Source organism: Pseudorca crassidens, chromosome 5 (genome assembly GCF_039906515.1).
Source record: "Pseudorca crassidens isolate mPseCra1 chromosome 5, mPseCra1.hap1, whole genome shotgun sequence".
In the NCBI taxonomy this organism is placed as follows: domain Eukaryota; kingdom Metazoa; phylum Chordata; class Mammalia; order Artiodactyla; family Delphinidae; genus Pseudorca; species Pseudorca crassidens.
Window position 1 is genome coordinate 102,424,848 of NC_090300.1, and position 15,880 is coordinate 102,440,727.

The 15,880-nt window shown below is 38.5% G+C and overlaps 1 protein-coding gene and 1 pseudogene across 2 annotated transcripts in view; both read right to left on the bottom strand.

The window, feature by feature from the left end:
- COL8A1 (collagen type VIII alpha 1 chain) overlaps positions 1-15,880 on the bottom strand; it is a 155,600-nt gene that overhangs the window by 50,777 nt on the left and 88,943 nt on the right. For both annotated transcript variants that reach the window (XM_067739121.1, XM_067739119.1), the window contains one exon: positions 5,119-5,238. The gene's annotated coding sequence lies outside the window, so the exon portion shown is untranslated. The remainder of the gene's footprint in view (positions 1-5,118; positions 5,239-15,880) is intronic.
- LOC137225284 (mitochondrial fission regulator 1-like pseudogene) lies at positions 9,083-10,040 on the bottom strand (annotated as a pseudogene).

The following is a 15,880-nucleotide window of genomic DNA, read 5'->3' on the forward strand; positions in this document are numbered from 1 at the left end:
TATTGTTTGTAGGTTTTTTGATGATGGCCATTCTGACTTGTGTGAGGTGATACCTCATTGTAGTTTTGCTACAGTTGCTTCATTTGCAAATATTTTCTCCCATTCTGAGGGTTGTATTTTCATCTTGTTTATGGTTTCCTTTGCTGTGCAAAAGCTTTGAAGTTTCATTAGGTCCCATTTGTTTATTTTTGTTTTTATTTCCATTTCTCTAGGAGGTGGGTCAAAAAGGATCTTGCTGTGATTTATGTCATAGAGTGTTCTTCCTATGTTTTCCTCTAAGAGTTTGTTAGTGTCTGGCCTTACATTTAGGTCTTTGATCCATTTGGAGTTTATTTTTGTGTATGGTGTTAGGGAGTGTTCTAATTTCATTCTTTTACATATAGCTGTCCAGTTTTCCCAGCACCACTTATTGAAGAGGCTGTCTTTTCTCCATTGTATATTCTTGCCTCCTTTATCAAAGATAAGGTGACCACATGTGCATGGGTTTATCTCTGGGCTTTCTATCCTGTTCCATTGATCTGTATTTCTGTTTTTATGCCAGTACCATACTGTCTTGATGACTGTAGCTTTGTAGTACAGTCTGAAGTCAGGGAGCCTGATTATTGTCTTTTGCTATATATATTTTTTTCTCCTAAATATGAACCCATTTTTCCTGAGCACTTTCACTTAGATTTTTCAAAGCAGAAATAAGCTACTTATTTAGGGATTATATATAAAATATCTTAAAGAGTTGGTAGGGGGAATAAAATATACTCTATTTTATAATAAATTTATATATAGTTATTATTTTACATTGCCTATATCACCTAATAGTCCAATGTCTCATTCACTCATAATGTTTAATGGGAACACATTTTAAAATAAGGTGTGCTACAGAGTCATAAATATAATTTATAGTTCTTTCCAAGGTATTTTTTTTTTTTTTGTGGTACACGGGCCTCTCACTGCTGTGGCTTCTTCCGTTGCGGAGCACAGGCTCCAGACATGCAGGCTCAGAGGCCATGGCTCACGGGCCCAGCCGCTCCGCGGCATGTGGGATCCTCCCGGACCAGGGCATGAACCCACGTCCCCCGCATCGGCAGGTAGACTCTCAACCACTGCGCCACCAGGGAAGCCCCCCAAGGTACTTTTACTCTAAGCTTTTCAATCATTCTACAAGTATAAAATGAGACCTTTTAATGAATGAGGAATTTGAGGCATCAACTAACAAAGTCTGACTTTCTCCTGCCTATAAAAGATGGGTAAGAATGACTGAATTATTGTTGCGAATCTACATTGCTCTATGTTCGACAGAGTCTTTGGAAATTGGTCTCAGCTACCTCAAGACAGGTGTATAAAGAAGTCCAGGACTGTGAAATCCGTACTGTGGACTCTGAACAATGGAATCCTCTAGTCCAGTTCTGACCAACAGAAACAATGGCCATGTATGTGACTTTACATTTTCTGGTAGTCACATTAAAAAAGTTAAAGAAACAGGTGTAATTAATTTTAATAACATAGTTTATTTAACTCAAGATATCAAAAATGTTATCATTTTGATGTGGAATCAATATAAAAATATTAATGAGATACATTATTTTTTTTGTTCAAGGTCTTAGAAATTCTGTGTGTAAATTTACAATCAAGTACATGTCAATTGGGACTAGCCACATTTCAAGTGCTATATCTCCCCATGTGGCTCATGGCTACCATATTGGACAGCCCAGCTTTGGAGGTACCATAGCATGGCAGTGTGGCATAGAGAAAAGGCGACAAAGACCAGCTTGGAATCCTCATATATGTCTGTTCCTTGCTCTGACATTTGATATTGAGATGACTGTGAACAGTTGATTTAGTGTCTCTGGGTCTTAGGAGGCTGTGAGGAAGGTTAAATAATATATCATATTTGAAAATGCTGTGTAAGATCATAAAGCACCATGCATGAGTAAGGCATTATAGCCCCCTTTTATTGTAGATTTACTCTCATGACTTGCACAAGGCCACATTCCCAGTTGGTAGGAGAATCAAGGATAGAATCTGGGGCTTCTGACTTCTAGCCATCTGCTTCAACTATTGGCTGTTCCTAACTTGCTGGCTTAAAAATAAAACCCAAATGTTTTTGTTTTTAAAAAATGAGGAAGGAATAGAGTGGCAGCAAGAAGTAAATTCCATATTAAATGGTTAGGGTCTTCTTGGCCACTGTCATAATGTTCTGCAGTAAAATTATACATACAAGATATTTATATACTTATACATCAGCATTACAACCATCAAGGATTGGACTTTATTGCTGTCATATAATACAAAACCCTACGTTCTTCAATGTTTCGAACAACTTCTAAATTGAAGTGTGGTTTCCCCACTCTATTTATCTCCAAATATAGTACAACCACAAGAAAGCCCTTCCACACTGGGCTTGATTAATAAAACAGATATGGATCAATTCAGCAGGTTTTCCATGGATATTTTTGGTTACAGATGTAGCTCATTAATCCACATGTGTGAGACACCATCTCTCTAGTGTGAATCCAAGAGACACATTAATCTCTGAACAGAAAGTGGAAATAATTCAGTTCAATTCAGAATATTATTTAGTGCTTACTGTGTGTAAGACACATCAGGTATTTTAAGGAGCAAATGGAGCTTGTTTCTCTGATAAATGTCACTTAGAAATATGTTATTCAACTTGAGGAAAATATGGAATCTACCAAACTGTCTATGATATATGATTCAGGAATCTATATTTTCAGAAGGTATAAAGATGATCAGAAAGGAAATTCCAGATTATCCAAAAAATAATTTAAAAACTTACATTCTTTACTTTTGGAGAGCATACAGAGGATTACTTATTATGATCTATTTCCCTAAATGTAAGTCTGTCATAGTTTTCATATTTAAATTTTGGGGTTATTTTCTACATTTGTTTCAAATGAATTTCTTCCTAGAACTTAAAAACCACATGAAATATTTAGTTTTATACTATGTGAAATTAAGCATATGCCAAGTTCATTTTCACTGAGAAGACATGCATTCAAGTTCTTTGTTCCCTTTCAGTCAAAATTCCTCCTTAAAAATGACTTTCATCTGGTTATTTTTTTACTAGAAAACTATCAGAATATAAGCTTTAGTTCTGCCTGAATTGACTATGTTAAATAAATATAATTTTTATTTTCACTTGCAGAATCATTGCTGTTGACCATTGAATGAAATCGTTTATTGAACAACCTTTACATTTCCTTGCTTTTGCACCCTAGTTTAAAAACAAAGTTTAATTTTTTAAAAGTTCAATAAAATGTATTTTTGATATTTCCATCATAACTTTAAAAGCAATTCCTTTCCTCTGCCCTATAATAACCACCTTCTGCATTTTTATGATTTACTTTAACATTATTATTGTAATTTTTTACTGGGTGAGCCCATCAGTGCCCTTGGCAGCAAGATTTTGTTACAAGAAATCCAGAAGCAGCTGAGCTTTAGTTGGCTGCAACAGTTATACAGTTTCTCTGGATTGAGTTCAGAACCTTACCCTGACATTATGAATGTAACGCACGTCAGGCGTCCTCCTTCAGCTTCTCCAAAATATGTGATTGGCTTGAGTTCTATAACCTGTTGCTTAAATGAGCATATATTTTTTAATTCAGTGGTTTTGCATTATAAATATTTCATTTGGCTAACATCTGGCCTTGATAGAGTTAGTGGTGCCCGTAGTAAAATGTGATACATTAGGAAAATGAATAATGTATTTGCATTTCTCCAGGAACTCTGAATGGATTCATTCTAGACAGGATGTGGTCATGTGCATTAACTATAGAGCTAGATACTATGTTTTTCTTTTTGTTCAAGTGCACCTCCAGCAAGAACACAAAAATCTGAGGAATCTTAACTATTCATTCTTTCAATTACTAAATAAAATTAAGTAGACTATAAAAAGCCATTGTACTATTAAATATTAGGAAACATTGAGTTGTGTGTCCAGAAGTCACACTTAAGACCAGGCAAGGGTAATATGCATAAGATGGGTGTGGATACTATGAGATAATGTCTACTCGTCAGAAATGTATGATATTTTTTTCTGTCGAAGTTCAAAAGTTAATGATGTACTTTACATTTTAATTGCTTCTACTGAGAGATCTGTTAAGGAATAAAAGAAATTCTGGCATGCTGTTATTATTTTTCACTGTTGATATATTCAATATTGTATATAAATGAAACCATATACATTATATCATGCTCTGTTTCATACATCCTAGATTGTCTTTAGGAAAATTTAGTACATGGCACTTCAGTCATCTGAAAGGAATCATTTCTTTTTTAACATCTTTATTGGAGTATAATTGCTTTACAATGGTGTGTTAGTTTCTGCTTTATAACAAAGTGAATAAGCTATATGTATACATATATCCCCATATCTCCTCCCTCTTGGTGTCTCCCTCCCACCCTCCCTATCCTACTGCTCTAGGTGGTCACAAAGCACCGAGCTGATCTCCCTGCACTGTGTGGCTGCTTCCCACTAGCTATCTATTTTACATTTGGTAGTATAGGAATCATTTCTTCATTACAACTCATAAAACTGTAAAGTATCAGCCAGAAAAAAAATTGGGCCAATTAAGAGAAATTTGATAATGGTAGAAAAGCACATACAGACATGACTGAGAGATGATAAGATTATTTTAATTTTCCCATTTGCACTGGAATTATTTATTTTACAAATCTCCAGATCTTTTATTACTTAAAACCCTCTGCTGAATCATGAAAAGAAGCTTAAGTTAGCAATTTTCCTTTGCAAAATCTAGCTTCTAGCATCTGGTGAACACTTGGATATCTAGTCAGGTCCTATGGCAATGATTATTTTAAGACTCTATTCAACATGCCTGGGCTTAAAAATCAGCTCGAATCACACTCTGCACATGTATTTTACTCTCAGGGATTTAAAAACCTGGCATTAGTAGCGATGGTCTCAAGACTTTTGCAGTGGAGATGAAGGTGGGAGATAGGACCTGCAGGCAGGCCGGGTACCCCAGGGTCTGCCAACAGCCCCTGTCTCCCGAACAGCGACAGTGAGTTCCGCCACCGCAGCTGCCGCGCCTGTGGACCACCGGCCCCCAGGCCACCGCGCCCTCCATGGCTTCTCACACTTACATATAGACTCGGCCCGCCTGCGGAATCGAGGACTACCGTCCTTGCTTGTGCCTTCCTGTGGCACGTCTGGGGCTGGTTTCTGTCTCTTCACCCGACGCTACTCCACTTCCGGAACAGCTTCTGAAGTAGGAAAAAAAGAGGATACTTTTACTCAATTGGAAAGACAACAAGAAGCTGGATTATGATCAAAGTGTATTGTTTTGGGATCATAGGAGAAATTACATTCCAGCAATGTATAAAGACACACTTCAATAAAAGATGCTGTTATTGACCGAAATGTAAGTGCACATTTAGTTGATATTAGAGGTCTTTGTATGCTGATTAGGAGAGAGAATAATTTTTTGTATTTCTGTATATGCAAATATGCACTTATTTATTTTTATACATATACTATATATAGCTTTTGTCCAAATAAACCTTTTTTTTTTAGTATACAGTTATTGCTTTTCATGGTTATATTATGTGCTAGGTTCCCATTAATTTAATTTCCATTAATACAGGTTACAGATAATTTAGAAAGGATGTGGGCAGTTGCTACAGAGGAAGGAAATTTATAAGGAAGTAATACCTCAGGGAGAAAAGTTAGGTTTATTTAAGAGGAGTGATCTCTGCCATCAACACATTTCCATCCAATTTGCATACAGTAGTATTCGAGTTAGAAATTATTCTCTATTATGTATCAGATCAGGTCTGGTAGAGCTTTAATTCAGCAATACTTTCAGGTTTTCGTCTGAGCTTTTGATGTAATTTAGTTGAGTATGCTTTATAAACCATGTGTAATTTAGACTTTTTACGAGTCATATGGGACTTCTCCCCATTTAAACTGAATTTCAGAAATTTAACTCTGTGTTTTGCATAGTAGATAGTCTCTATTTTGTTTTGGTATATTTCACAGAGACTTGTTTAGGAAATATTATTTATATTTGTTGTTCAAAAAAGATTTAAACAGGGAAGCTTTAGACACTTAGATAAATAAAAAGATTTGAAAGCCAGGATTGGTCGATTAGGAAATAAGTGCAGAATTGGGTATCTAATTTAGAATTTCTGCAATGTGATATAAGTGATGTATTCTAGAACAGTACTATTCAGTAAAACTTTCTGTGATAAAGGAAATGTTCTCGTTTTGCACTGTTCAATATGGTAGCCACTAGCCACAAATGGCTATTTAAGCACTTCAAATGTGGCTAGTACATTTGAGCAATTAAATTTTTAGTTTTATTTAATTTTAATTAATTTGGATTTAAATATCCACTTGTGGGTAATGGCTACTATATTGGAGAGTATAGTTCTGGACTTTACCTGTATTCTGTGTTCAACACAAAATGAAGAACTACTTGAATGGTTCTAGTTGCTGAATGTCTATAAAACACGAGTGTACGCAAAACACAAGGCCCAACCTCTGACGTGTACTCGGGCCTGATGCGTGGACGCAGCAGCATTCTGAACTTTGGCTCAACTTGTGGATATTCAGACATAAATAAAGTTTGGGCTAACCATAGGTGATTTGAGAACCTTTTGTCTCTGGAAAGCCATGGAATCTCAAATGATCTCTCATAATAAAGTTCAGATGGTAAATGGACTCAAGGGCTTGACTTTTCCAGTCCATTGCTTGTGTGGTATGAATAGCAAGTAGTGGAAACAGATATGGAGGAGATGCTCCACACACATAGCTGCCTCCATGAAAAAGAAACTCTCCAGATTCAGACTAGATCACAGGAACAGGCTGGTAAATACTTTTGTGCCTCTACCCAAATCATTCTTCACTAAATATTCATTGAGCACTACTATGTGCAAGGCACAGTGCTTAGTGCTGCAGGTAAAATGTTGAAAAAAACCAAAAAAGATATGACCCCCGCCCTCATGGTGACTAACTGCATTAGACAATAAGATTTTTTCCAATGTTTTCTTCCTCCAATTTTTTTTTTCTGGATATGGTGAAAATAAAATAGGAGAAAGATACACATGATAAATAGAAACACTGAAGATCACGATTATGTGTGTGTCATACATCTTATTCAATTTAGTTCTTTCCGCACAGCTTTCACAGTTCCATAATCAGAAGACAAAACCAGTTTTTGAAATGCACTATTGGAAACAGAGAAAATAACTGAAAAAAAATCAACTTAAATTTTTAGAGCATGAGATGAGCATCATCATTTAGCATTTATTGAGTTTTTACAATATATGTTTACAAGGAGTTCTTTCCTCTCTATTAGCCAGAAGAATGTCCTTTAAAATAATTACTAATTAAATACTGTTATAGGAGGACACCTTTTTGCTTTGTCATTCAGAACACTGTAAGAAAGAGTGCTACAATCACATTTATGAAATGAATCAAATTTTTCAGTATTTGAGCACCATCGCAACACCTGATGGGAACTACTAGCTACACAGACCAAATGTAGCTCATTGCATTTCAGTTCATTTTGGAAGAATGAACCAGAAATGTGGCAAAGTATGAAGCAAGAACTATTTAGTCACACTTCTTTTTTTTCCCCTCCACACAGCAACTATATAATTAAATGTATGGCTAACCTGAATTTTTAGATGAGTTTTCCAATGTATCACTGATGGAAATTTAAAGAGGAAAAGGATTAAGAATTATATTAAATGAATGCAGCCAGAATACATAGTACTTAAAGTGTCTAAAGACCGTAAAGTCATTTCTCCCAATATAGTAACTGATAATGTCCTTGATTTTGTAGACACACACTTTGAAAATAATTTTAAAAAATGAATTACAAAGCAATGGAAGAAATCACAAAGAAGAAGAAAGAGATTAATGTAAGTACTTAAAAACCAGTTGCTTACTAAAAACATTATAAACAACTTAAAAGGTGAAGTGGAATTTGTTTTATTCTTTGAAATGTTTTGTACCCTATGGAAGTTTGAAAACATGGTCACAAATTCTTTGGCCCTCCTCTGTGTTCCCTCCCACTGAATCTGGAAGGGCTCGTGACTGCTTTGACCCATAGAGCACAGCGGAGGTGACACTATGTAACGTCTGAGTCTGGGTCATAAAAGGCCAGGAAGTTGCTGCCTTGTTTCTGGGATATTGTCTTTTGTAATTCTGAGCCTCCAATTAAGAAGTCTGAGTACCCTGAGGCCACCGTGCAGAAGCAGCCACATTTAGGTGCTCCAGCTGGCAATTCCAGCCGAGCTCAGCCTTCCTTCTATCCCAGCCATGGCACTAAGCATACAAGTAAAGCCATTTGAGGCCCTTCAGGTCAGCCAATCTACCAGGTGAATAAGCCATGAGAGAGAAAAAGCTCCCAGCTGAGACCCATAAAATTGTGAGCTACAATAAAATGTTGGTTGTTTTAAAGCCACTACATTTTGATGTGGCTTGTTATGCAGCAACAGAAAACTGGAGCGTACCTGCTTGTACGTGTGATATTTTTACAATAAAAATTTAAAAATTGAATGTAAAAGTCACTCTGGGAATTTGTCTGCAAAAATTGACAAAGACAGTCTTAATACCCTTCCTAGAGAAAGAGCTCTTACAGATCACCAAGAATAAAATACTAACACCATATTAAAAAATGAGCACTTATATGAACATAAAATTCACAAAAGAAAAAAAGGCTAAAAACCATGTAAAAAATGTTCAACCTCATTAGTAAGTAAAGGAAATGTGAATTAAACAATTGAATTAAAATTTTGGTTATCAAATTGGCAAAGATAAAAAAATAACATTAAATGTTGGTTTGGGTAAAGTGGGAGTATACATTGCACAAACTTTCTGGAAAATAAATTAATATTACATGTCCAGAGTTTAATACAATAAAGTTGGTCATTCACTTAGGACCTGTTTTCACCCAGGGACAAGAAAAAAACAGAAACTTCTATCTCACCCTTTAAACTGGGACATTCCAACCTATACAATTAGCTGCAACATGTCTCAGCTCAAAACAGGCCTTAGCTTCTGCTAAGTTTGAAATATGGAAAACATATAATGCAGCTCTTCTCTTTTAGTGCAAGCTTTTGGCAAGACTCTTGCAGAAGATTTCTAATTGAGAGGCAGAAACATCTGCTGTGAGGAAGGCAGCTATTGAAGGAATTCCCGGAGCAGGAGACTGAGTTTGCAGAGCTCAGTGCCATCAGTTTCCTCTTCTACTGATGTCTTCTTCCTTCAGAGTAAACTCAGAGATAAGGAAGGCAGGGTCTTCCTCCTTCAATAAACTCGGGTTCAGATCTTGGCTCTGCTTCATCCGGTGAAAGTCCTTCAGGATACCCATCATGTCTGCAAAGCTGCTGGCCTGGGACAGAGAGACACAGTAGCTTTGTGTTCTGGTTTGCAAATATCAGGGCTGGCAGAACAAATCAGGAGGACTGATGGAAGCTCAGGGAGTCTACCTGGGTCTCCTCGGCGATGTCACTAACGGCGAAGGAAGTTGTAGAGTGGAATGAAGATCCAAAACAAGGTAAGCGGGGAGAGACCTTTGAACTTTCTGGAGGTAAGAAATCTGTTGTTAATGAAGCCGAAACTGCATCAGACGCCAAGATTTTAGCCATCTGGCTGCGCAGGTGGCACAGCTCATCCTGCAGCTCCATAGGCGGCTTAGGGCCGGCAGGGCTTCTTCGAGGCCAGGAGCCTCTTCTCCATCTCCTGCAGGCTGGGCCCTGAGGCATTGCGCTGCATGACAATCAGAGGGCTGGGCTTCCAGGGGCTCCTCAGGGGCCATGTATGCTCCTGACCCGGGCAGAAGGCTCTGCTTCATCTATAGCATCCAGGCGATGTGAGCCAGGGTAGGGACTCGGTGCACAGCCCTCAGACCCAGGTCAGAGATGTTGGGCAGCACCTCCAAGGATTCCGGGGGACATGGCTTCCGACACAGGTTGGTACCCATCCTTCTCACTACGCTTCGAACAGACCCCTGCGGCTTGTTTTGTCAGACTGAGACGGTCACATTGGCTTCCATTCCCCACGTTTCAACTGGCTCCTGCACTTGAAGGACAAGGCAGCCACAGGGCAGCTCTGGGGGCTCGGGTAGGCTGGAGGCTGACTCTTTCACCTCAGGCCGTCTCAAGGAACACCAGGCTTCTCCTCCTCAGAGCCCCGCTCTGGCCTCACTCCCCTCACGGCCCCTCCTACCACAGCGGCGCCTAGACTCAACCGCCCTCACTTCCCCTCCACATTTCCTTATTAACAACTCTTCCATGGTTCCAGTTGCATTAAAAATGTACCTACTGTTGCTCCACTCTCCTCACGGCAGATGCAGTAAACTTTGAAAGACTAAGTCAGATCATGCCATTTACCCACTTAACAGCCCCGCTCTCACATCCAATAGCGCCCCATAGCACTTAGATCGGACCTAAATTTCTTTCCCAGCTTCCAGGCCCCGTATGATTCTTACTTTGCCTACCTCCCGATTTAGCCCCCTCTCCTCCTTGCCCTTTATTCTCCAGCCACACTGGCCTTCTCCTTATGGGAAACATCGTGCTTGTCCCCGCTTTCAGGCCTCTGCTCTTCCCGTGCCTGGAATGCTCTTCACTATTTAAATCTCAACTTACATGTCACTTCCTCAGAGAGGTTTTTCTTGACCGTCTGATCTAAAGTCAGCCACTCATTTTCATGTATCTCTAATCTAATTCTCTTTCATCGCACAGTAGCCCTTATACGTTCCCTACTTAATCATACCTTCTATTCATTCGTACATTCATTCAACACCAACCCTTCCTATCTCCCCACTCCTCCTCGAGAGCAGGGAACTTGTTTGTTTTGTTCACTGTAACATCCCTTGCAATTGGAACAAGGATGGGCACGTGGTAGTTGATCCATAAATATTTGCTGGATGCCTTGCAAATACTTTTTGTACTTTTGAAACAAAACCAGACATTGTAAGTTTTGTGGACATTTTTCAAAGCTTTGATGGTTCTGATTAAAGTACATTGCTTCAATTTCAAAAAAAGAAAATCCCACAAACAAAATCACAACAACGTAAAATTATTTCAGTAGTGCGATGAGAGCTCCCCTGTCAAATCAGATGCTTTCAAAACTAGACCACCAGTCAACAGGCTCTTTGCTTTGAACTGAAGAATGTGCACCTCCCACCAATATTTTTCGTGTTGCTGAACATGTGATTTATTTACTGGGTAAGGAGCAAACCTTAGTGAAAGACTCCCCTTTCAGCTCTGAAAGTGCTGAAAACAGGGTTTCATCTTTTGAGGCTGGTTTAAAACAAACCTCAGGAATGGGGAGATGTCTTAATTGCCCCACTGAGTAGATGAGAGTTAAAGGTGTTCCTCTTGGTGTCATTCACTCTGGAACTGCAGGAACCTTAGTGGCTGGGTCTCAGTGGCCAACTATGACCACAAGATTCTGCAGTAATGAGACCTGTTTCTATAAAATTCATGAGAAAAAGCTGAATTGCTATTTATAGATATACCACACCATTTCAGAAATGATATAACATTCAGACACTCAGGCTCAAGTTTTGATATGTTCCAACATAGCCTATCCCCACCAGTTGTGAACTTCCTCCACAGCCAGGCAGGCCGCATTCTTATGATTCTTGAAGGGATGGGAAATACACATTTATTAAACACATCCTTTGGGCCAGTCTCTTTGCTAATTGTGTTAACTGTACGGTCTCGTTTAATCCTTAAAACTGTGCAACAAGTGAGTAAAGGTCATCAGAAGACAGATCCTATTCTCTCACACAATATTAAAGAAGATTGGTCAATTAGGAATCGGCAAAACAAAGGAACTGTTTATTTTTATCCCACTGACATTATCCCAGGGTTTAGTTTCAGGTTTTTCAAAGGACACTGTATTTTACTGAACTGATTCATGGCAGTTGTCTGGAGCATGGAAAATGTTCATTGATTTAACAATGTTATTAAATTGGGCACAAGATTTCCACAGGAACGTGCATTTGAGTTGTTTAGAAATGCCAGGGCTTTAGAAGGACAGTTAGGTGAGGTACCTTGAGGTTCCTGGAAGCTATTCTTACAGTCCCATGGAGTGGTGCATCTGATTTGGTTTCATTAATAATGTTTGGAGAGCCGGAGCAAGGGGTGGGCAGGCCATTTCCTTTTCTCCACCCATCCGAAGGAACGCCTTCATCCTTCAGCTGATTTTTATAAAAACTTAAGGTTGTATGTCTCAGATGAAACTAGGATTGTGAAATTCCATATCTACTGAAACAGGGTTAATTCTGAATTAATGACTAAATCCTGATAAACTAGGAGAGAGGAAAAAAATCTCCTAAGGTTGTACTAAGCCACTACTGAGGGTCTGGATTGTGGATAACTGGCCTACTTTCAAGTACATTGCAGTTAGAGAGACACTCATTTTCCTTTAGTTTTTAATTTATTTTTAAAAATTTTTGGCTGTGTTGGGTCTTCGTTGCTGTGTGTGGGCTTTTCTCTAGTTGCGGTGAGCGGGGGCTACTCTTCGTTTTGGTGCGCAGGCTTCTCATTGCGGTGGCTTCTCTTGTTGTGGAGCACCGGCTCTAAGCTACAACTTCAGTAGCTGTAGCACGTGGGCTCAGTAGTTGTGGCTCACGGGCTCTAGAGTGCAGGCTCAGCAGTTGTGGCACACGGGCTTAGTTGTGCCATGGCATGTGGGATCTTCCTGGACCAGGGCTTGAACCTGTGTCCCCTGCATTGGCAAGCAGATTCTTAACCACTGTGCCACTGGGGAAGCCCTCATTTTCCTTTATTTTTAAGACCCATATTATGGTTACACAGTTCAAAGAAGCCAAGTATAAATGAACTGGTTGAAGAAAGGATTGAAAAGATCTAAAGATCTAAAGTATATCTGAAATTCCTACCTGTTTGGAATAAGGAAGGATGAAGTGAGAAATTAATTAACACTTCAATATGCAAATAAATTTGAGAAATGGTGACTTTAGTTTAGAAAACTGGAGAGCAGAAGCTTCAATGGTTGGAATCTAAAATTAGGTCTTCATAATGCAAGTTAAGAAGAGATAATTGAGAGGAAGAAGTCAATGAGATTTTCATTCTAGGTACATCCTCCTGACACTTTTCCCATTGCTAGAAATATATCAAACGTTTCCTAGAAGTTCCTCATCCTTGCTGAGAAATTGTAGCCCTTTTCAAATGAAACTGTTAGATAACTTTCAGACAGGATAAAATAGTAAGAATATAATGGTGGTTCAAGGTGTGGTCAGAGATCTTCTAAACAACAGAGTTCAGGAAAAAGACTAAGCCTATGCTTTTATATATATTCAAGGAGAATCTTATATGGAGTCTCTTTTCAGTTATCCAGATATTTTGCATTATACAGCAATGTTTAAATTGAACCAACAAGTGCAAAGTAAGTGAATTCCTTTGTTTGGACTGACTATATTTTGACATCCTTGCATTCAATCACCTTAGCATTTGCATTATGATCCATTAGTATATTCATCCATATAATTAAATAATTGAGTAATTGATTAATTAGGCACTATACCTCATCTAAGTTGACCTGTGAAGCAATTTGTTCTGGGCAAGTTTAAGAAAAATGCTTTGGGTGAGTAAAATTTGATTTGGTTTCACCTCCAGTTAAAAATGGATTTATTCTTATTGAAGACTAATTGATGATACTGATTCAGTAACAGCTAACTAATTAAAATGATGCCCCCAAATAATCATTTTATGTACCTTTGAAATAAGTGTGAAAAACTTCAAGTGTATCTTAGTAGTCACTTGTCTGTGGAATAACTTTGATGCAGAACATGGTAGAAGGAAGCAGGAAGGAGAAAAATTGTGCTGTGTGTGTTTGGGATATGGTCAATGTTCTGAATACTCCAGAATCATCACAGAGAAAGACTGCAGCCAGACTCTTGGAATATCAGAACATGGTTTAGCTCCATTTTTGATGGGAAAATATTGACTTCAATGTTTTTGATGATAATTGGTTTTTTTTTTTTTTGCGCTTGAATGTGATGGTTCCTCTTACCCCCATAACAATCAAACATATTGTCCATAATCCAAGGTCAAGGTGGATCTCCAGGGAGAGCCTTCACAAAAAAACTGCCCTAAATTAAGCCATAACCCAGTAGCAATAGTAATAGTTATTACTTATTGAGGATGTCTTACTTGACAAGTTCTGTGCTAAGTATATTTACATATATATTATTTAATCCTTACCATGATTCTACAATAAAGCAATCTTCTTATATTTAAGATCCTTTGATAAAATTTTAAATTAACTCATACACACATGTATATACATTTTGAAGATAGAGCTTATGTTTTGCTCCCCTTTCTCTCCTCAGCACACAATGAATGGCTCATAATTGGTACCTAGAAAATATTTGTTGAATTAAATGAAATGTCACTTTCTGTGCTTTTCCTGAGGGAGGGGTTTTTATCGATCATTTTGTCCTTTGATGTAACTCTGAAGACACTCAGGGATGAACAGGTACTGGAAATTTTTAACCCAGCTAAGAAACGTGGATCGACTTGTCTCTGTCCTCTTGGGTCACTGAGGAAGGCTGGCATAAAGTAAGGTTGAAGGAGGATTGTGGAGGGATTGGTGGGAAGGGAAAAATATTAATTCTGGTGAAAATATCTGGGTTGTAAACATAAAGAAATAAGAAAGTTGAGAGACTGTGAACTTGATAGTTTTCTGTGGAGTGTCTGAAATCTGACAGATGATGCTCTGAAGTGAGAGCACCTGCAAGACTGGGCTTATACACAAGAGAAAGGAGGGTCATGGTGGTGGGCAAACTCCCAAATGAATGCAGTCTTACTTTCTGTGCATTTCAGACCCTGGTTTATTAGATTTTCCAGTTGCTGGTCAGACCCTTCTCCATACTGCTTTGTTCCTGATGGTCCCTGACAGTTCTTATGGCTTTGGTGTGCTGCATATAGGAGGATCATGGGATGACATAGAGTCTAAGAACTGAGTCTTAGTTTTCTGCCTCCAGCTTTGATTAATCCGTGGAGTCTATTGATTGAGTATCCAGTCATTCCAGGAACCATCACTGTCAAGCACAGTGTGCACATGTGGTGTCATGCAAAGCAAACTAAACAGACTCCATGCCTCACCTCCAGGAGCTCACAATAAAAACCAGACAATAGATGGGGTGAACACAATGGGGCAAACAGACACACAGCTGTATAAACAAAGAAGTACAACAAATTAGAGAATTTTGGTATGAACTGTGAGTGCAAGTGCTCTGTCTGTGCACTGGAAATGAGGGGAGATTCTGCAAGTTGCAGAGAACTTGCTGGAGTCTGTGAGGGTAAGGAGCGAGCAGGTGATGGCATTGGTGGAATCATCCTCCTTCTTTCAATTAGGAGGGAAACAAAGGTATTACTCTGAAGGGGCATGTATTGCTACTTAAGTCTAGATTCTTCTAAGAGATTTGGTTATAACCAGCCTAAAGAAGGAAAGTAAAAAGTATTAAGCAGGGCATAGCCTGCCAGAGAGATTTCATAAGCCTTCTTTCCACTGGAAACCAGGCTAAAAAGAAAATAAAAACCAGAGTGTATTATAATTGTACATTCCATTCATAACCAGCTAGCATATGCCAATTGATTTTCCAAGGAAATGATTACTTTGGGTGAGTTTTTTTTTTAATAAGGGGCAACACTTTTCGCCATTGTCTAGCACTTGCTGTCTTTGACATCTCGAACATTGTCAGGAATTAATCTAGATTTACAGAATTCAGCTGAAAGCTAATTCCAGGCAGGTCTGTACCTCAACCATCCTACGCTGATAGGTATCTCTCTTCTATTAAATATATCCAGATAGGGAATTTAAAAACCTCCCCAGGAATCTTTTCCAGGGTTCATAAAACCT